Source organism: Podarcis cretensis (genome assembly GCF_951804945.1).
Source record: "Podarcis cretensis genome assembly, chromosome: 1".
Lineage (NCBI taxonomy): Eukaryota > Metazoa > Chordata > Lepidosauria > Squamata > Lacertidae > Podarcis > Podarcis cretensis.
Genome location: NC_137170.1, coordinates 99,046,695 through 99,068,706, shown reverse-complemented (window position 1 = coordinate 99,068,706; position 22,012 = coordinate 99,046,695). Strand labels below are relative to the sequence as shown.

General features: G+C 41.9%; 1 protein-coding gene across 3 annotated transcripts in view; it reads left to right on the top strand.

The window, feature by feature from the left end:
- Nucleotides 1-22,012, top strand: part of NCKAP5 (NCK associated protein 5) — a 632,725-nt gene that overhangs the window by 5,738 nt on the left and 604,975 nt on the right. For 2 of the 3 annotated variants that reach the window (XM_079992729.1, XM_079992727.1), the window contains exon 2: nucleotides 10,693-10,778. The exons of the other annotated variant lie outside the window; for it this stretch is intronic. The gene's annotated coding sequence lies outside the window, so the exon portion shown is untranslated. The remainder of the gene's footprint in view (nucleotides 1-10,692; nucleotides 10,779-22,012) is intronic. 3 annotated transcript variants of the gene reach the window in all.

Genomic DNA, 22,012 nt, shown 5'->3' with positions numbered 1-22,012 from the left:
ACTTTGTTTGTTTGTTCTTTTTATTGTATTAAGAAAACTTTTAATAAATATTTTATTAAAAAAAAAATGCTTTTGCAGTTCATCAGAACTATCCTGCAATATCAAGTTATAGGAAAACTGGTGCTATTAACAGTAACCCTTCTAGTTGGTTAATTGATTCGGCAACTTCCATGCACATGACGTGTGATGCTAATTTCCTCCACAAAGAGTTAAATGATAACTCATCAGAGGCAGCTAGAGTTGCAAATGGCAACAAAATATATGTGAAAGGAAGAGGAGGAGGTTTGCTCAAGTGTGTTGCAGGTTTGTTCAAGTGCGTTTGTAATGAAGTGAGAGCAGTAGTTTACTTGCTCGAATTAACAAATAAGAAAGTTTTGAGAATTTACATGCTAGATTAAAATTGATTAATTCATTGAGAAGGGGATTGTAGGAAAACACTGGGGCCTAGTTTGAATAGTGGAGTGCATGGTATCTGGTGGGCAACCTCATCCTTTATTTCCACACTATAGCTGCAAACCAAATCACCCGTCAGGTGAGATTCAGGTGAGGGTCATATGCCTTGTCAATCCCAGCAGGTATATAAGAAGCCTTTGCCCTAGCCAGGCCTTGCACCCCATAATTTTCCATCTAAGAATCCAGAGCCAGCAGGCCCAGAGTCAACAACCAGATGCACAGCCTTCCCTAGTTCAAGGGTCAGGTCAGTAGTGGTACATGCTGCACTTTAATCAGTGGGAGATTGCGAGTGGGGGGCCGGCTGGGGCTGATAGACCAGGCAGGCAAGCTCTCCCAAGTCTCTTCCATTCCTTCCTTCCCCTTGGCTTGGACAGAGCAAGGCAAGCACATGTGCCTGGCACTGGCCTCTCCCCTTCCAGGCAGGGAAGTCTATCTTTCACACTTCACAGAGCCCTGTTGGTGCCTGCAGCATGCACTGTAAATTGCCCACAGGTAGAGAGAAGCCTTGGGGATCAAGGAAGGCAGCGGTGGCTAGGGATCCTTGGAGGGATCCAGAACTACCTGTAGAAGGCAGGATGCTAGGTTGGTAACTGGATCTCTTCCAGTATAGGGGTCAGTTCAGGGTCAGAGGAACTGTGTTTTGTCTTATTTTATTTATGCCCGGTGGTGTTTTCCTTTTCTGTGTTTGATTTAAAGTGCCTTTTGTGTTTAAAATCCTTTTACGTGTAGATAGTCAAGAAAATATTTTTTCTTTGTTTAAAAGCCCAGTCTGGTGCTGTGACCACAGAGTCTCCCCTGCTCTGCCCACTACCAGTGCCTTAAGAAGGGTCCTGTGGGGGGGGGGAGGCCAAAAATGTGCAGGTGCCAACCCTCTAGGAGAAACCCAAAGTCAGGGATTTTCATCTCCAAACCCCAGGAGTCAGCCAGAGGGGTCTCAACTACCCCTCAAGAAAGGCATAAGGAAGTCAGTGTGTGGTGGCAGCTACTGAAGAGTGACAGAAGCCTAAGTTTATCTAGTTGAAGATTTATTTTTATTTTTAGATTCTAATCTAAGCAAGAGTAAAAAATTTTCAAGTGGTGCTAGCAACCACAAGAGAGAGACTCGACAATGCTATGATAATGAATTTAAGACCGCTTTCGTGCATCAACCACTAATTGAAGCAACAAGATATTTCTTGAAAATATTGCATACAAGAACCAGTGTTGTAGTTGCCAGCATATGAAAAATGTCTGACTTAAGCCTCCCAAGGCACTTGAACCACACTTTGGAAGAAGATAATTTCTTTGTATTTCCAGCTTGAATCTAAACACATTTCATTTAAAGTAAGTACTATCTGATTTTGGTGGAACTTGCTTTTAAGTAAATTTGCTTGGAATCAAGGCAAGGAAAAAAAATTCTTCAGTATACATTTTTAAATGACTTTAAAACAGCTTGTCAGATTTTGTATAATTGAACTATTATCTCAGAACCGTGTAAGTCTAGAAACTGCTTCTGGTCTTTTATGCTGCAGCTATTTTGTCTAGACTGAACATTGCTACGAGGTTGTAATTATTTCATAATTATCCTCTTTTGAAGACATATTGTTCACTTTCCTGAGGCCCCAAGGCTGAAGTCCATTGATCTATAATGGGAAATTGGACTGAACAAAGGCTTCAGTGTTAGCTATGTAATTATTAATTAATTTGTATACAGGATTTTCTCATTGTTGCAATTTTCTAGTCATTTGTAGTTTAAGCTTTATGTATCAAACCCGGTCAACTAACCCCCTTTCACTGGAATAATTTACTAAAAAGCTTTACAAGTATTGATACAAGTACAGTTAAGCCTACAGCCCAAGAGTTACTTGTGAATCCATGAGTGTGTTCGACCTGGCATTTGTTGCTGAAGGTCAACAAAGGTTGTAATCCTTTGCATGCTTCGTTGGAAGTTAGGGTTGCCATATTTCAAACAGTGAAATTGGATGTACTTCCCACTTAAGGTAGGATTTCCTTCTGGATCAACACAAAATTTGTATTTGCACATCAGTAGGAATGCAGTGGGACATGGGTGGCGCTGTGGGTTAAATCACAGAGCTTAGGACTTGCCGATTAGAAGGTTGGCAGTTCGACGGGGTAAGCTCCCATTGCTCCCCTGCTCCTGCCAACCTAGCAGTTCGAAAGCACGTCAAAGTGCAAGTAGATAAATACGTTTACCAGTGGGAAGGTAAACGGCATTTCCTTGCGCTGCTCTGGTTCGCCAGAAGCAGCTTAGTCATGCTGGTCACATGACCCGGAAGCTGTACGCCAGCTCCCTTGGCCAATAAAGTGAGATGAGTGCCTCAACTCGAGTCGGTCATGACTGGACCTAATGGTCAGGGGTCCCTTTACCTTTAGGAATGCAACAGGCAGCAATTACAAGTGTTTCTGCAGCCACAGCAGGTGCTGTGATTCTCCAGCAGTTTGACCTCAGCCCCAGAGGCACACTCCATTGTCTCTCAAGACAAATGTATGCCAAGAAAAATGTGTAGGTACATGGAATCAAGGTGTAGGTGCTAATCAGGCTGTCAGTGCAAGCAGCCATCAGCTGCTGAATGAATTTGGAAATGAAATATTTAACAGAACCCACTTTTTCAATCTTATTGTCATGGATGGGGCATGGGGGAAACACACACCCGTATCCATTATTGGTTTGCTGCTGTTCTTAATTTTATTATGTATTTTGTGGTTTTTATATTGTAATTTTATGTTGTGAACTGCCCTGAGATGTATGGATGAAGGAAGGTATGCCAACAACAACAACAACAACAGTAGCTGTGTCTCTAGCTCCTCACCCCACTCCTCAGGTGTGATACTGCTCCACTCCTAATACATACATTACATTAGTAGCTGCCACTCCCTGCTGAGTTATTTACTTGCCTCAGAGCAACAGGATTCTGAGCATACAATACTGAATAAACTAACTGTGGACTACTGAGCAGGGCCTGTATTGATGAGTTCCAACTCACTTGACTTCAGGGCTGGCCCAATATATTTTGCTACCTAAGGCGAGGGACAATTTGGTGCTTCCTTCCTGCTGCCAGTCAAGGTACAGAATCTGGCCAGTCTGGTAGTTGAATCTCATTTCAACACCGACAATGAGACAGGCTCATCCACTGCACTCCCTCTAGGGTGCCCAGTGCAGGCCATAGGTATTGCATACAGCTCTCTCCATTCAGCATTTTACCAGCCTTCTCACCTTAGCATGTGCATCCTTTATTTTACTTGCTTGGTTTCCCCTTTGTACACAGAAGTTTGCTACAGATGCTGTGTGTGTAAGGAACCTCTTTGCACCTATGCCACAAAAGCTCTGTCAGGCAGATTGGCGCTGTCAGCTCTGACACCCCGATCACTTGTTTGCAGGAATGAATTACACCAAGTATCTTTCCCTCCTCTTCAGGTAATCAGCAGTAACAATCTGTTTTCATGATGATTTCTACATTACTCAGCCTGTTGCCACATATGCATATATCTGGATGGGCAGTACAGAGAATGGAATAAAAATGCTCCTGTTGAATTTCTCTTTGTCAAGCGAACAGATTCATCCCTGTGAATGCAAGCCATCATTTTGCTGCCAAAAATAATAATAAAAGGAATGAAGCCAGGCTGTCCCTTATAAAAAAAGAACAGAAAGGAAATACTTTATGTATAAAGTTGTTTTGTGACACATGTGGAATGTCATTTGTAAAGCAGATGCTGCATGTTCTTGGTAAGAGGCATGTAAATAATGTAAGCTGGCAGTTTTCACAAAAAGCTTTTTATGGTGTTCTACATCAGATAATAGACACTGGAGTGGGAAGGGTACTCTGTTGGCATTGCATCTGTGATCAATGTTTTGAATAACTACTGTAGAAACATTACAGGTGACGGGAAGTATAGAAGATTAGTATGTTTACCCAGCTTAGTTTTGACTATACTTGCAAGAGCATTATTCTCAAAGGCTTTGAAATTCTGGTTTAGAATTATCTGTGTTTGCTCTTAGTATTCAAGACTCAAAAAACATTTGTGCTTATTGCTCTTTTATTCTTATAGCAACATGTGTGCTACAGGAGCATGTGGACTACTCTTGTCCTCTGTGTTCATTCCTTTGAAGCCAAGCCAGGAAATATGGCAGCCCCACCTAGCAAGAAAAGCTTGCTTATGCCCGTGCTTTCTAGACTTTGGCCCTGGAAGAGTCATTGCAACACCCAACAGTGTTGCAAGGTGCTTGTGTAACTTTGGGCTTCTCTCAACATAACCTACCACATAGGCTTCTTGTGACAATAAAAATTGGAAGGAGAAACATGCTCACTTGGTTAGAGCATGGTGCTGATAATGCCAAGGTTGCAGGTTCGATCCCCATAGGGACAGCTGCATATTTCTGCATTGCAGAGGGTTGAGCTAGATGGTCCTCAGGGTCCCTTCCAACTCTACAATTTTATGATTCTCACACTTCCTTGAGCATCTTGGAGGAAGGGTGGAATTAAGAAGTTGTTGTTGTGGACCAGGCCCTGTGTTGATTGAAGGATGCACATTGTGCTCAACTCATTTCCCACAAATATAATAAAAGTAGGAAATACAATCTCTTCACAGTATGACTATTCCCATTCAGCAATGGTAAATCTTCCCTTGTGAGATGCGGACCAAATATGATTACAATGCCTTTGAGATAGGACTACTCAGATTCAAAGGCAGGGTATGCATGAGGCTTGATCATCAAGATAAATGATAAACCAGATGACACAGACTGTTGTGTGTGTGTTTTGTTTTTGTTTTTGTTTTTTGGCTGATTGCAATTTTTTACAATACCAGAAGTGTCACAAGCTTACGTTTACATGATTGTGTCATTAAAGATATGCTGCTGTTGTAAGTAGCTCATGTTTTGCTGCTCTCTAGTGGCTTGCTGAGTTAATAAAAACATTGTGTAAAAAAAAAATGAACAGAACTGAAGAACACCTCTCTTTTTGGTCTTTCATAAGCACTACGAAAATAGTATGTTAATAAATCAGGGAGCTTTACAATCCCTGGATTTTATTTTTAGAAATAAAGGTATGTGTATGCTACAGTATACATACCTGAAGATAGATACCTGTTATGCAACATTATTTTTTTAGTCTGCTATGGTGCATAGTGTGTCATTTATTAGGGCAACAACTTAATTGGTTAGATTCAAAAACTTTTAGGCTGCTGTCTTAGGATGTGGGAGGGGAGGAGCCCATTGGAATTGAGGATAAAGAAGTGCTCTTGTACTACCCTGTTTCCATCCAATTGGAAACAGTGGTGGTGGATCTGATAATAGATCTCCCTCTCCAAGGCTGGAGCTCTCTTTCTCCCCTGAGATGGAGATCCAGTGCTCCCCATAAACCTTGGGGTGCCCTTCTAGAACCCACGAAACTGTAGGCTTAATCTAAAAAGGTGGCCTCTCTGGGTAGTGGAGTTTTAAAAATATAAACAGGAATGGGCAACCTCAGGGCCAGTAGCCCAATGCAGCCCCACCCCCCACAGCTTCCTCCATCTGTTCCTCCTGGCTTTTTCCAGGCCTCTCTCTCCCCTCATTGCCCTTTTCCACCTTCTTCTTGGGCTGCTTGGAATGTTTCCTGGAGCTGTGGTACGACCTCTTGCTTGCCTTGATGGAGGATGCACAGAGGTGTGGAGAGTGGAATGTAGCCTACTGTGCAAAGAAAGGAAACACATACGTTACTGCACCCACCTTTGCCTCTGGTCTTCCCCGCAAACCTGGCCCCACTAACCAGCTCCCAGAGGGATGCCCAGGAGAGAATGCAGCCTTTGGCCTAGGAAAGTTTTCACAACCCTGTTATAAAAAGTGCAGAGGGCATGCACCACCATAAAAAAGGTGGTTCTCAAAGAACACAAAAGTGCTTCTAACTTCATAAAATAATTGTGTTGGGATTTGTATATCATATGAGTGTTAGATGACTTATTAATCTATCAATTTAAATTGAGAAAAGCTATAGTTTGTATCCAAGCTTTGCCTTCGTGGAAAGTACTAGTGTGGCACTTGATATGTCCCCACTGTTACCTTAACTGTCTGGAACCTGAGGATTGGGTAACCCTCCAGAACAGAATGGAACATGCAGAGGGTGGCACTAGGCCAGGGGACACGTGGAAATTGGGTGGGTGGAAGTTCTTTTTGCAAAGGCACCATTAAATACAGCTCTTTGCTTTTACCCATATGCACATTTAACCAATTGACTAAAACTCACATGCTTCATCCAATTTGAAAACGTTTTAAATAAATAAATAAATAAATAAGAAAAGGTTTGCAACCGTACATTTTATATTCCTTTTGTGAGTTTGGAAGAGGGGAAAAAGTTATTGTTTTGAGCCTTGTTGCTTTCAGTTTAGCTTACATTCTGGATCCTCTTGTAACAGTCTCTGTCCTGGCTTCTCAACTCCCCAACAACTCAGATTTACTCAGGCTACTTCTCACAAGCTGTCAGAGTTGTGAATAATAAAATGATATAAAATACAAAAGACACAGGCTTGTGTACAATGTAGCGCCAAGTTAAAGTCAATTAGTGGTATATGTGTGCTGATGGAACATTGTTGAACAATGGGAAACACAATATAGTGGCTTCCCCAGCAAGGATCAACTGATGTTCAACAAGAGTCAGCTGCCACATAAGGAAAAACACAAGCATATTACCAAATATTGTTGTGCAGCATATTGCACAACAAGAACCAGCTGTTTCACAAGAACCATCTGTTGTGCAACAAGCTTCCACTACTGCAGATGTTGCTTTGGATTCCTTTGACAGAGTCTAATAACCAGATACGATGGGACTGGGACACAGTTCTCAAGCTGAGTCCATGATGTCTGAACTGAGTCTATAAGAATATATTACACAACATACTGAAAATAATCCCTGCTCCTAAACCTACAATTTAAGGATTTTCAGTGTTGCAGCATTCATACGCCTGAAAGACTTACATTGCCTAGAGAGAACCACACCACTTCTACTCAAAAGAAAACCAATCCATGCATTTATCTTCTTTCATCTGATTATTTTTGATCTGAAATGATGCTTATTTATTTTAACCAATAGTGTTGGGAGTAGGTAGTAGCACCCTATATAGCACAATGGGAAACCGATTATGCTTGATATTGGCTCAATTCTCCCCATTCTCATTAGCAAGAATTTGAACCGATTCCAAGGTATGTAAGTTGTAAATAAATTGTTGTGGTTTTCTGTATAACAATTCCACCATTACCTCTAACCATTCAATATGCAGTATAGTAGTAAACATTGTGAAGAAAGATTTCGGCTCTCTTATCTAAAACTGGATTTTAGATAAATTTTCTTGCATGGAAAAACTGTCACAAAATATGTCAAAATTGCTGTTACTGATGCAATGATGGACTTGAATTAGGTTCATGTTTCATTCTTTGAAAGATTGATACATGGCACAGTATTGATACTGTCTCACCTCCACCATATACCTTCCCCCTTCCTAAATGTAATTGATCACATCTTCTCTCTGTGTTTTCTACATGCATACTATTATAACAAATATGAGTTGCTTGGATTAACAATATTAGCTGGGATGTGCTTCCCTCTGCTGGTTCATTTATAGAATACTGTAGGTTTGAAATTAAAAAGTAGAAGCTAAGCCAAGGGGTCAAATTTTATACTTTAGAAAAATGCACATGATGTTAATGCAGGATTTTTGTGTCGGCATCATGTAGGTAGGTCCTTTAATTAATTGGTATTGTGAGAATTTGGAACTTGGTTGGTTGCATTTGGTTGGTTGCAGTGTGGTTTGTTTGTATTGGGGGCAGGGTGTTGGGTCAGATTAGTCATATTGATTCGTATGCTATTGGGGGGAATAGGTCACTGTCCCTCTCCCCTCTGTCCCCAACTGCACAATATCTATGACAATAGTGTCTCAGACTGAGTGTAAACAAACTGAAAAATACTCTATGGATTGAATATGGAGACACTATATGTACTTTTCCTTGTTTATTTGTTTGTTTTGTAACACAAGAAAATCTTCAATAAAAGCTAATTTAAAGAAGAAAAAAAGAAAAGAAAATTGCAGATGGTAACAGTCCATCCAGGACTGCACCACTTCAGAACGCCTTATTACTTTCTCACCTCAAAATATATCAATAATAATAATAATAATAATAATAATATCACTTCCCATGAAGCAGCTCAAAGCAATTAATAATATAATGACTCCCCAGATGCTGTTGGACTCAAGGTTCCATTGGCCCCCAGCAAGCATGGTCAAAGGGATGAATAAAGCCAGATGGGAATCTCCAGAGCGAGGAGTTATGGCCACACTGGCGAGGGCTGATGGGAGTTGTAGTCCAACACATCTGGAGGGCAACAAGTTGGGGAAGGCTGGTATGTCCCAGCTGCAGTGGAACTCCACCTTTGAGCAGGAGTTCCATTTGGGATGGGGAGGGCAGGAATCACCACTCATCACCTAAGTGTTGGAAACCACATGTTTTTATTTTTTACGAGCAGCTGTATCCCTTTATGTTCCTCTGGGACACATGAAACAACCACAACACATGTTTTTAAAAGAGCACTGTTTTGGCATTGCACTTTAAAATCTATTCAAAAGCAACAACAACAACAACAACAACAACAACACCGGCTATGGAATTCCAAAACAACCCCCCAAACAAGCTACTTGGGATCATCAAGACCCGAGTCTAAATTGTCCTTCTTTTACTTCCACACCTTTGCTATGATGCAGAGGTAGGGGTCCTGTGGCTTCCCATATGTTGTTGGACTCCAACTACCATTAGCCACACCAAGCATAGCCAAAGGCCATGGATGATGGGAATTGCAGCCCAGCAGTATCTGAAGAGCCACAGGTTCCCTGCCCCAGTCCAATGAAATCTTTTAAAACTGAAATCTTCTCTTTGTGTACTCAAAAGTATATTCCAATGGAATTTACCTCTGAGCAAATGTCTATGTAGACCTTGCTGTTAACAAGTTTTACTTTTTTTATTGACAGCATTGAAAATGGCTGGAATTCAGTAGCTGAAATTTATTCACTATGTGGTTGATCCTGCCAGTCCTTTTTATCTAGTAACCCACTGATTTCAGTTTCCTGACATGTGGCTTAAAGGGAGTTACTTCTCATGTCAAAGCTTCACAAATAACATTTCAACAGAGGGGGCCTCAGTGTCCTTATTGTTGGGATGTGGGAATGGAATCCAATTTCTCTGAGTTAATGTCTTGCTTGATACTGTTGTTCTCTGAGAAACCCAAGGTCTATCAGTCTATTTAATTACCTGTCTACCCTTGTGTCTAACACCAGCAAGGCCTTTTGCACATTAGGATTTGGCAGAGGATGCAATCACTCAGTCATCTGCCGGCTCCACTAGATGACTTTCTGAAATGCATTCCCCCCCCCCATGGGACTACTTCACTGCTTGCTCCTCATGGAAGACTATGTTTAAGAGGAGGCAACAAACAAGCCTCTCGTTCAGGGGGGAAACCAGAAGGTTTGCCATGTGCTTCGCAGGCTGAACCCACACATGTGGTAATTGCAGCTATCAACATACAAACTAGAAACTTAAAAGTGCTAGCAACAGTCAGCCACATGGTGCATTGCTTCTCGCTTCTCCTCTCTTCGGAAATAGACCCCAAATGTAAACAGGGAGTCAGTCATACATGGCAACTCACCACATGGTGACTGATGCTAGCAGTCTGTATGTAATGTAAACTTGCAGTGTGACAGGACTGAAATAGACTGTTTGTTGATATCTATTTCCAGACGAAATTGAGCTTATGGAGATTCTCTATTCAGATACGGCTTTCTGTTTCAAAGACATTGGCCTATGTAACCAGGATATTATTATATATTAAAAATAAACCACAGCATTGGCATGTATCTCAGAGATCATCTAGTCCAACTTCCTGGTGATGCAGAAAATGCACTGCTTCAGCATCCCTGATAGGTGGCCATCCAGTCTCTGCTGGAAAACTTGTAACTAAGGACTCTCATTCAACTCTTTCTGAGGCAGCCTTTTATACTGTCAAAAAGCTCACACCACTACTACGTGCTTCAAAACGTTTATTCTAAACCCCCTTTATTGTAATGTGAACCTGTTGATGCGGGTCAAATCCTCCGAAGCAACAGAGAATAAATTTGGTCCCTCATCTATGTGACAGTCCTTATTTAAAGTTGGCAGATATACCATCTCTTATTTGTCTCGCTTCCAGGATAAACAAATCAAACACCCTCAATGTTTCATTACAGGTCTTAGTCTCACCGTCTTTTTCAATCTTCTTTGGACACATTCCAGTTTTTCAATATGGATCTCAGAACTGGACACCATATTCCAGGTCAGGCTTGACTACATCAGAAAAAGGTGGTACTGTTATTTTTCATAACCTGGAGACTACTTCTGTTGATGCAGTTGAGGATTGCTTTAGCCTTTTTATGCTGCTGTGTCACACAACTGAGTCCTTTTTTTTTTATTGTGGCCTACTAAATGCCCTATATCCTTTTCACATGTACTGCTGTCAATCCAGGCATCAGTTATCCTGTATTTGTACATCGTAGTCTTCTTACTTACGTACAGAATTTTATACTTATCTTTGTTGAAATACATTTACTCAAATTTTGCCTATTTCTTTATCCTGCCACCTTGGATTCCATTTCGAAGGATACTTGCAAAAGGAAACGATAATACAAAATTGTTCGGCAGCTAGTTTTAGAAGTGCAAATAAGCCTGAGCAAAATGCACAAGGGCTTAAGCTGGTTGGGATCCTCAGCTTCACAGACAAGTTCTTTTGGGAAAATGGAAAACAATGACAACAATGGTTCCAATTGTTAATGTTATTTTACAATCGAGTAGCTTTCTGTATACGGCACTCCAAAGGGCATATGAGATGTAATGCAATCTATTGATGTTATGGTAAATCCTGTGTACAGTGGCCTTAAGGTGACTAAGGTGGGAGGGGCAATTGGCTGGACCTCTGCTGTCTACTTTGGCTTCTTTTGTGAAGTGAGCCAAAGCAAATACCAGCTTTGTTATAACGCAGCCTCTCTCTCCACCCCCTCACATGTCATTTCCAAGTCTAGCTCTACCACCGATACACAAGCAGCTGCTTTGCCTTTTTGTCTGGGAATTGCAGATGAAGTCTAGTTACAGCCTTTTTCCGAAGGCTGGCCATGCCTGTCATGTAAAATGTCATGGTGCCAGCTTTGAAGCTGGCTGGACAATGGCCCCAAAGCAGTAATGCCAGCAAGTAATGAGTTGAGAGAATAATCATATAATGCAGCTGGTGCTCCTCTCAGCAGAGGCCCTTTCGCTGGGCTTGCTCTTTGGTCTTTATTTGCCTTTCCACTTGATGATCTGGTTCACAGGTAGCAAGTGTGAAGAGTACCAGAAATGTTGAAATAAGGGAGGGCTGCTTCACCTTCCCATCAGCCTCCAGCATTGTGAATCTGGGCTGAATCAGAGTTCCATTAAAGTCAGCAAGGCATGTTGCCACATTATCTATAGAGAAATAAAATGAATTTAAGACAACCATAGGATTGTTTCTGGCTTCTCTTTATCAAAAGAAATCTAGTGAACATGCCTGGAGAAAAACTTCATCATTTGGAGAACTAAAGCAACACAATGCAGTTTAAAAACAACGGCCACAAATTGACTGTAGTGCCCTGGGTAGCGACTCATGCTTCCCATTTTGGGAAGCTCATATTTTCCCTTTTTCCAGTCTAGCAGTCATTCAATGAAACCAAATCACAGAACGGGATCCCTGCTCTCTGCATTACAAGGCCAGCTGACAGGTGGAGGGATTGATTTAGCAGAGTCTTGCCGCTTCACAGCAGGACTCCAAACAGACCCTGACAGAAGGAAGAGTGCAACCAAGGAGCCCAGAGGAATCAGGTGGCCCAGGGAGACAGTGGGAACTCTCATAGTCTTGGCATCCTCAGTTTGAGCAATTTATCTCTGAGTGGAGCTGCTAATCTCTTGTTTTGCCCGTACCTCTATATGCTTCAAAACTGGACCACAAGCTTGTCTCAGGTGATGCCATCAGCTATAGATTATTGTTTGGCTGTTACCACTGCTGTTTTGTCCATCCCATGTCTCTAGCTCCACTGGGCCCTAACCCCCAGCTTGTTCTGCTCCTCTTCACATACTTGTCTGCATAATCTAAATGCACAGCTGGCTAGCGGCAAGAGGGAGGAAATCAAGGGAGAGCACTGGATCCATTACCACAATCACCTCAATTTAGAGGAGTCTTTATTGGAATCCCCAAAAGACAGGATATTGAGTCTTGTTCAAGAGGAAAGTCTCTAACACAGCCAAAGTCTAGATTAGCAGCATCTGTACTTAAGAAAACTGGCTGCATGATTTCAGCACTGGTTTTCTCATCCTGTTATCCAAAGTCTGTATTTAATTTTGCTTGTATGTTTACTTTTTAAAAAATGTTCAGCTCACTTTTTATTTGAAAACAAAAGGCAGGTCACAGCAACAAAACCAAAGAACAATACAATCTGAATCCCATATTAAACATATTGCATCTGATGCTGATAATAGCTATACACTAAAATATCAGCTAGTCAAATCAGTAAGAGCTGCTCTAAAAAGAAAACTGGTGAAGCCAGACTTTTGTAGGCTTTTGTAAGCCACACTGCTAGGGTTGGATCCACTTGGGAACTCCTAATTGGAACTCCCAAGTGGATCCAACGTCTGCTGAAAGCAATGTGGCTTGCATTTGGCACCCAATTTAAATGTTACCGAATGCAAGCTGTGCTTGCAACGGAGTAATTGGGGGCTTGCTTTTGATGCCAACTTTAAATGACACACCCAATTGTTCCTTTGCAAGCACAGCTTGCATGAATTCAATTCTGTTTAAATTTTGTGCTAAATGCAAGGTGCACTACTTCAGTTAGGAGCAGATTCACCTGATGTTAGGTGACTGACAGGGATGAGGGAGAAAGTCTATGAAATTCAAAGTTTAATAGAGTGGTACCTCGGGTTAAGAACTTAATTTGTTCCGGAGGTCCGTTCTTAACCTGAAACTGTTCTTAACCTGAGGTACCACTTTAGCTAATGGGGCTCCTTCTTAATCCAAGGTACTATTTCTGGGTTAGCGAAGTCTGTAACCTGAAGCTGCCTTATGAGGAGGATGCTTCATCTGGTAGTGCTCCCTTGGAGCTGACCAAGGTCTTGGTCTTGTGGGCTCTCTGCTTTGTATTGGATGTTTGGACACTAGATGCTTTCCCCATGAGTATTGACCTTCCATGGAACTGGGCACTTGGGCTGTGTCTGCAAAACACTAGCTGCTTAGTTGAATTTTGAGCATGTGACAAAGGCCTAAAGAGTAGCTTAAATACATACATCCCTACATACACATGATCTTCCATGTGATTGGGACTCTCAATCCCACACAGGAGGTGTCACACATACAGTTGTCCATGCACAGGCTTCCCCTTCAAACCTTTCTAAAATTCATGGCGTTCTAGAGAAAGCAGCTGCAGGGATGCACAGCCCTGCTCCACTGCCATGTGACCAGACAATGCATGGGGAAAGGTGACTGAAATACCTTGGCCATTTTGGCACATTTTAGTCCTCTCATTTTGACAGAGTAAAGTACAGGTGTCCTGTTGACAGGGTTGGGCAGTGCTTATGACTACTGAACATGTACAGAGGACTCCATGGCATGATGCCTTGCCTAGTGGCCCTGACCTCATGCATGCCCAGTATACCTTTTGAATTGAGTGGCTCTGATCAGGAACCCTGAAAGACAGGGTCCCGGGTTGCACCTACAGAAACTACACATGCAGTGTTTTATTGTGCATTCTCTGGGTGGCAATAATGTGAGAGCAGTGGGAAAGCTTCACAGAATAGGTAATAAAGCAGAATGATGTGTGCATGGCCCAATATGAATCCAGCATTAAGGCACTGTTATTGCATCAATGACATGTTGCAGAACACCCACACATCCACACACACCACCCATCTAGAGGGTTCCTGTATCTTCCCTGCTTTTGCTTTATAGTTTTCAGATTTAAGTTTTAAGGATTTCAATTTTTAATCCAAGGAATGAGTGCATATTTTGATATTTGCAATTTTCGTATACTATTTGTTTACATCCATTTCAAAATGTGTATGTTTCGATAGCAGCACCTTCTCATACATTAATAAAATTAGTCACAGTGTGGCTATATATTACCCCCAGTGATGCTTGCATTCCCCAGCAACTAGTATTCTGAGGTAGTCTATCTCTGAATACTTGTTGACTGGATAACATAAAAAGAGTGTAGTTGGGCTCATGTAATGCTTGTGGGTTTCCCACAGAAATCTGGTTGGCTAATGTGGCAACAGGATGCTGGACTAGATGGGCCATTGGCCTGATTCAGCAGAGCTCTTTTTATGTATTTATACTCACTCTATTGTGAATGTATGGCTGTTTATTGCTGGAATAAATCAAGGAGAAATGGAGAGAGAAAGTTTTAAGTATAGGGTCTTGCTCCAGCCCTTTATTATGAGTGGTTTTTCATTTAACCCCATAATATCAGATTGCTACAGTGTATTTTAGGGTTTGCTTGTCATTGTGGGATAAACTGTAGCCAAACAGCTAAAACTACAGTTTCATGTGTTGTGTGTGTGTGTGTGTGTGTGTGTGTGTGTGTGTGCGCGCGCGCTTGTGCATAGAAGGGATTAATTTTGATTTCAAAGAGTGAAATTGTATACAACAATAGGGCTTAAAAGCAAGGTAGTTTTCCATTAAAAAAGAGAGAAAAAAATTTTCCCTAAAAGAAGGAAATGAGATGCTAGGTGTTACATAATAAATTGGACAAAATTCAGTTCAGTGTAATCAGATCTGTTTGTGTAACAGTGGAAATATTTACTGTGATTGGTGGCTATTTATTCAATGTTTAATTCATGAGCAGATTAATGTTTGGATTAATTGTTGTCTGTTGTACTGGACTCTGGCCTTGTGAACTACCCTATGGACTTCAATATTATTATTTTTAGATTTTATTTTATCATACTTTGATTTAGACTTTTTAAAAGGATAATAATGCCAGAGAAACAGAAACAGGGGGTGGTGAAATGTTTTATTGCCCTCTTTGGAAAAACATCATTATCATTGTGAATAAACTTTGAAGACTGAGGATAAATTAGACCATCAGCTTCTAGGAACCAGGAAGTAGTAACAAAACTGCAGCAGCTCTAGGGTGGAAGTATGCAGCACAGCAGCCCCAGAGTAAGATAAAGCAAGTCATGGTAGTCTGTATATTACTGCACTACACTTGAGCACACCTATAAGAAGCAAGCAAACTTCCCCGCTGTAAGTAGTTGGTAAGGGGAAGAGCGGTCCTAAGAAGGAGCTGGGGAGAAGAGGACCATGCAGGACCAGGCAGTGGGGTGTGTTTCCCCCTGCCCAGTATTTACTGTGCCAGTGCCAGGCTGGCTTGCTATATGTGAGGGGCCTGAGGAGTGGGTCCCTTGGGGGATCCACAGGACTCTGAATCCAGAGTGCCCCACCTCTAAATGCCTCATTCTAGAGCTTTCAGGTGGATGGAGCTCTCACTCTCAGTGGCGCTCCTCTCTGCCAGTGGAGGCCAGTAGAGAGGAGATTGTGTGCCATTGATGCCCAGGGATTAGTATTTCTCTGGCTGTGTGTGAAGTGCAGTATTAGACGCAACAGCACTTTACAAATATCCACTTCTTGCTGCTATACAAACCATTAGATGTATCTTATTTTTCTGACTTAATTTTCCGACTTCCCTAGTACATGTGTACCAGATACCAATTTTCTGGATGCCTTAAAATTTCTGCATTTTGGAAGCACTTTTTTTATCTACACAGGAGCCAGGGCAGTGAAGAAAGCATCACGATGGATGGTAATATTAGTCCTAATGATTGCATATCTCATTTGTTCAATTATATTCTAAATGTTCCACTTCAGTAAATTAAAAAATAACTTTTGTAAGTGAAAACCATGATATGTTGTAGAAATGCATGGGGTGGTATTCATGAATTTATGTTCTCAATTAACTCATTTTTAGTCATTTGTTAGATGGGAAATAAAGCTGCTCAGGCCATATCTGTGCATGAGGTGCTGTACTGCTGCGGCTTTGCATGTGCTTTTGGGTTAGTGGTGGAGAGTACATGCTTTGCTTGCAGACAGCCCCAAAGTCTCTTCCCTTCCAGTAAAAAGAGTCACTCATCAGTAGTAGGACAGTCTGAAGATCTTGGGAAGCCACTACGTGTCAGAGCAGGCAATACTGGGCTAACTGGAGTAATGATACTGTAAGGCGATTTCATATACCTGACATATGCCCGACTGGCCAGACAGGAAATAGGGGTGCCAGACTAAAGGGTGTGCTTGTCGGGGGAGAATTTTTAAAAAGTGAGAAATGGAAGTGGCCAGCCCACCAATAACCTTGTGTCGTGTGGAATTGCTTTGAGATGCTTCATAGGAAGTGATTCATAAAAGAAGCAGCAGCAGCAGCAATAGTAATAAAAGCCACTGAAGTTCAAGCAGGGGCTGCAAAAGAAGAGCCTTCCTTTGCAGTCCTGACTCTTCGATTCCAGCCCCAGCTGCAAAGAGGGAACTGGGAGCATGCTCTTGCTACCAATACTTCCTTTGCAGCCCAAATCCAGTGCTTGTTGAATTTGGCACCTTCTTCCTCTGCAGTTCAGGGCAACAGAAAAAAGGGCCAATTTCAAAAAGTGTCCGCAAAGGAAGAATTTGGAGTGTGCTCCTGATAGTTCAGCCTCTGCAGCCATTTTCCTGCATCTGATGTCATATAATGGGGTCTTGAAAGTTGGGTGCAGTTTGCCAGAAATGGTTTGGCAGGCCTAATTAGGTCCATGGGCCAGGCTTCCCACCAATGCCTCTTGGTAATTATTATTTATTCCATTTATATCCCGCCTTCTTCCCAAAGGTGCCTTCGGCAGGAAACACATCATTAAAACCATTCTAAAACCAATCACATTCTCTTAGCCTATGATGCCAGGGCTGCCTGGAGCAGCATCTTTCAGCCATCAAATGCCTGGGTTAAAACAGGGGTGTTTTGATGGAAAGAGGAAGAAAAGTGGTGGGTAGCAAAGGAGCTGACAAGGTGGTTGGAAGGCAGATTGTCTATGGTGCCAATAAATACAGGGCTGAAGAAAAGGCCACAATGCACATACCTGCATGGCTCCTGATATTGCAGAGATTTTTTAGTGTTCTTCTTCATAGACTTGTTTACCAGTGATGAAGGACTTACTGGCATCTATCTGGTTGACATGTCTGGGTGCTTGGGAGCCAGGCTGGGACTGTGTCATCTGAAGGGCTGAACTTGACATCACTCCACAGGGCAACGCGGCATATGAAGAGCCCTGCTGATTCAGAGGGCCACTCGCAGCAACATCTTCATTTGCACAGTGGTGAATCAAATGCCTCTGTCCTATAAGAAGCCAACAAGGAAATCCTATGATACCACGCTCAAGGAAACACCAGGTTTCCCAGTGTATCCATACAGGCAATATGTATATGAAAGTGCGTGCAATAAAGTCTAAAACTGCGACATATAGAAAGTTGCACATATTTGACATTCTAAAACATTTCTAAATGGCAACAATCGCTTTAGTGTGTCGTGATTATGAACTGCCACCAGATGGCAGTAGATTGCCAGTGTGAGGAAGAGGCCATGCTTAACAGAGCTGCTTCCTGCATATCTCGCCCTAGTGAGTATCACTCCGATAGCAGGACAGGAGAAGAAAGAATTTATAGGAAACTCCCTAGCTGAACTATTGTGAAATCACTGCAAAAGCTGTTTCCCTTGATCCATTACATACTAGCTAGTTTCAACCCGGGCTTCCAAATTATGGCCCCTGTTTAGGAGCTTCCACTGATGCTAATGTTGTGTTACAGTTGGTACCTTGCTGGCACTGACCTTTCTTATGCTGAACAGATAACCTAAGTGCTCATAATTTATCTTATTTTATTTAGTGATATCTACAGAGGGTGCTTTGAAAATTTAAAAATGTCACAATATAATACAAGCAGTTAAAACACCAAACTCAAACAACAACAACAATATTAGCAAACATATGCATTAATCTACAATTCTGTGCCATACTTCCTCTCCACCAAAGACCTGGCAGAAGAGGTGCATCTTTACCTGCCTCCTAAAGGCATCTATGTAGGGAGGACATTCTAGAGCAGCCTTTCTCAACCTGTGGGTACCTAGATGTTGTTGAACTACAACTCCCATCACCCCTAGCTATCAAGGCCAGAGCTCAGGGATGATGGGAGTTGTAGTCCAACAACACCTGAGGACCCACAGGTTGAGAACCGCTGTTCTAGAGTTTCAGAGCTGATGCTGAGAAGGCTCAGCTATGGGCCCCTTCACTCCATGCATCCCTGATTGGTTTGGCCACCAACTTCCTGATCTCCTTTGCTGATCATAAAGAACAGGAAGGTTGAAATTACTGTATGTCTTAATATTATCCTCAAACACAAGGCTGGCTCTGGGTCTGTGTCAGACCCTCTTTGAAAGGCTTGGGATCCCACAGAGAATCCTGCCCAAACTGAAGACCCAAAGGCAGCTGGAAGAGCCCCATCTCAAAAATGTGCTGCCTGGTCACCCCAGGGGCTGAATGTTGGAAGATTCAGGACAAATAAAAGAAAGTACTTCTTGACACAGCACATAGTTAAACCATGGAGCCTGCTCACAGAGGCCTGTTGGCTTGAAAAGAGGATGGCTTGAACCTAGATGGCTTGAGAAGAGGTTTGGACAAATTCATGGAGGTGAGGGCTCTCAATACTTGATGGCTATGCTCTGCCTCCACAATTCAAGGCAGCAATGCTTCTGAATACCATTTGCTGGAAGTCACAGGAGGGGAGGTTGCTCTTGTGCTTAAATCCTGCTTATGAGTTTTCCATAGGCATCTGGGCAGCCACTGTCAGAACAGGATGCTAGACTAGATGGGTCATTGGCCTGATCCAGCAGGCTCTTATGTTCTTAAATACGGGCACAAGCTCATAAAGTTTGAGGCATGTCCCTTTAAAAATGGGTTCTATTTGAGGATAGTTGATAGTGCAAACTGTTGATGGATATTTTATTGTATAGATTATACTCAGTTTGCTTGATAAGCATTGTTATCCATGCTGAGGCTGTATAAAAAGAGCCCAATAACATACACACATAAACCTCAGGCTGAGGAATCCTTTTAAAAAGAATGTGAGTTCACGCATTTGTATACGTTAAAAAAATAACATTTACCTTTTTATTTACAGTGTTTCTAAGATTAGCAGTATCTATTATAGTAGGTAACAAGATCTGAGCCTCAGGAGGAATAAAACGGATGTCTATCAAAATAACAGTCTGTAAAATAAATATCTTTTCTTTTTCCTTAAAAAAACACACGTTTTGTAATCTAAACAGGAAGCATTCCATAATAATACAGACCTGGTCTTATGTGCGTAAGGAAGATTTGCAAATGGATATTTGTGGTGGGGGCAGGGAGGAATAAATGGAGTAAACTGCATTTAATATTCTACAGATGCAGCTGTACTGAGTTAAACCTGCTGAATGACTTCACCACGACTTCATTACTCCCTTGTCCCAGTCATAAAAAGAGAAGCAATTCGGTGATCTCTAAAACCTGCCAAGTATTTTACTAATCCCCTATCAGATATGGGAAACTCTTAGAAGGTCACAGGGGTGGCTATTTAACACTTCCCCTTTTGGCCATCATTGTTAATAATATGCAGTCGTGTATTCCTGTGTTTTGGAAAGCTATGGCCCACAGACATATATAGATAGAACGGCAGATGTGAGGGTTTTTGCTGTGGGTTTGAACAGATCTGCCAACTTGCTTTTAGTTTTCAGACTTTCCTTGGCAAGCATGTGTGATGTGTATCCACACAATGAGCACTGAATTGTTTTGAAGGGTATGTTTATTTGTAAAGACGCGGCAGACACCTATGAGGAGCCACAGCTAATTGTGGCCATCCCACCATGTATAAGCCCTGTGCATCCACATATTTTAGATAGGATTGTGTTCATTACATGACATGCAGTGCACATGCTGAGAGCACAATGGGATATTTATGCAGCTAAGCAGGCCTTGGCATTTGTCCGTGTCAAGTTTGAAAGTGAAAGCTGGAAGCAGATGTAGTGCTGGAAGACCTAGAACTGCTCTGAGGATTTAAGTATTAGGAAGCGGAGGTTAGATGGTTGTACAGGAGGAGTCAATTAGCTCAGTCAGCCAAGAATACCTGGCTTCCTTGTGTTCAGTTCATATCCAAGCTAACTTTATTATTTTTTTAATCATGAGACTATCACACAGGGATGCTATTTAGTTCAGACGTTACAAGAGGAAGGGCTTTATCACCACTGAGGAGCAAAGCTACATGTTACACTGTGGATTCCCTGATGGCCCCATCTCTCTAGGTGCGGATGGTATAGAGAAAGGGCCGGGGGGGGGGGTGCTAACCTGTTGCTCTCCAGATGTTTCTGAATTCAACTTCCAATTCTCCTGGTCATTGACCACACTGACTGAGGCTGATGGACGTTGTAATTCAGTAATACATCTGGAGGGCACAGGTTAGGCACACCTGTTGCAGAGTGAAGAAGAAAAGGAAGGGAAAGGAAAGTGTAAACCTTCACCTGAAACCCCCCTCACTTGCTTGCTCACATTTGTGTTTAGGACCTATGTTTACACTACAAAATCCTGCCAAATACACAGGGGTAGAATTGAACTGGCAATGGGGCTGTTTCAGAGGAAGTGCAGGCTGCTATAGGGGGAAATTAAGCACTCCCTTCTCCTTTGCTGCTTCTTTGCTTCATAGCATTTTCTCTCCCAATAGCACTTTAAAGGGAAGAATTGGGCATTGGGGCCTCATTACACACAACTACAGTGCAACATGTAATTGAGCCTTCATGCATTAGATGATGTATCTGAATAAGATCTCACTTAGCTGCCAAGCTAAGGGTGTAGTAGCTGGGATTGGCGAGCAAGGCAAGCAGTTGTGCAGCCCCTAGTCTGTCTCAGAGTCTAATTCTGTTCAATGGAGGACACTTCCTGATTATTTGTGCGCTTTCATTACATTGAAAATACATTTTACTCCAAGACAAATAATGAATATATATGGCTTCGACTTCCAGAAATAGATAACAGGAATGGGAAAGGCCAGTTCTCTGAATATCTGCTCCACAATGCTTTATTATCTATGTGCAATCGCTGCATAATAGTGAACGCTGCTGCTTCACCTCTAAGTTATGTCTGTGCCCTACACCCATTCCAGGCATTTTTCCACTGCATTGAGCAACCTATTTGGGTGTGTTCCTTGGCTATAATTCTAAATTTCAAGTGGTTTGCAATATCTTAAAGAACTTTGAGGTCTGAATTACTATTGGTGTCAATTCACATTAAGCCATGTTTGATGCTTTGACTATACAGCTCAAGATAACTGGAAAACTACACTGTCTTGTTACAGTAACTTGTCATTGTAAACTAGAAGCATAGCTTAGCTCTCTTGTTGTGGTTAATGGGACTTAATATTGAGATGGTGTACAAATATTCCATGAAATATAAGTGAATAAATAAACCACCTGT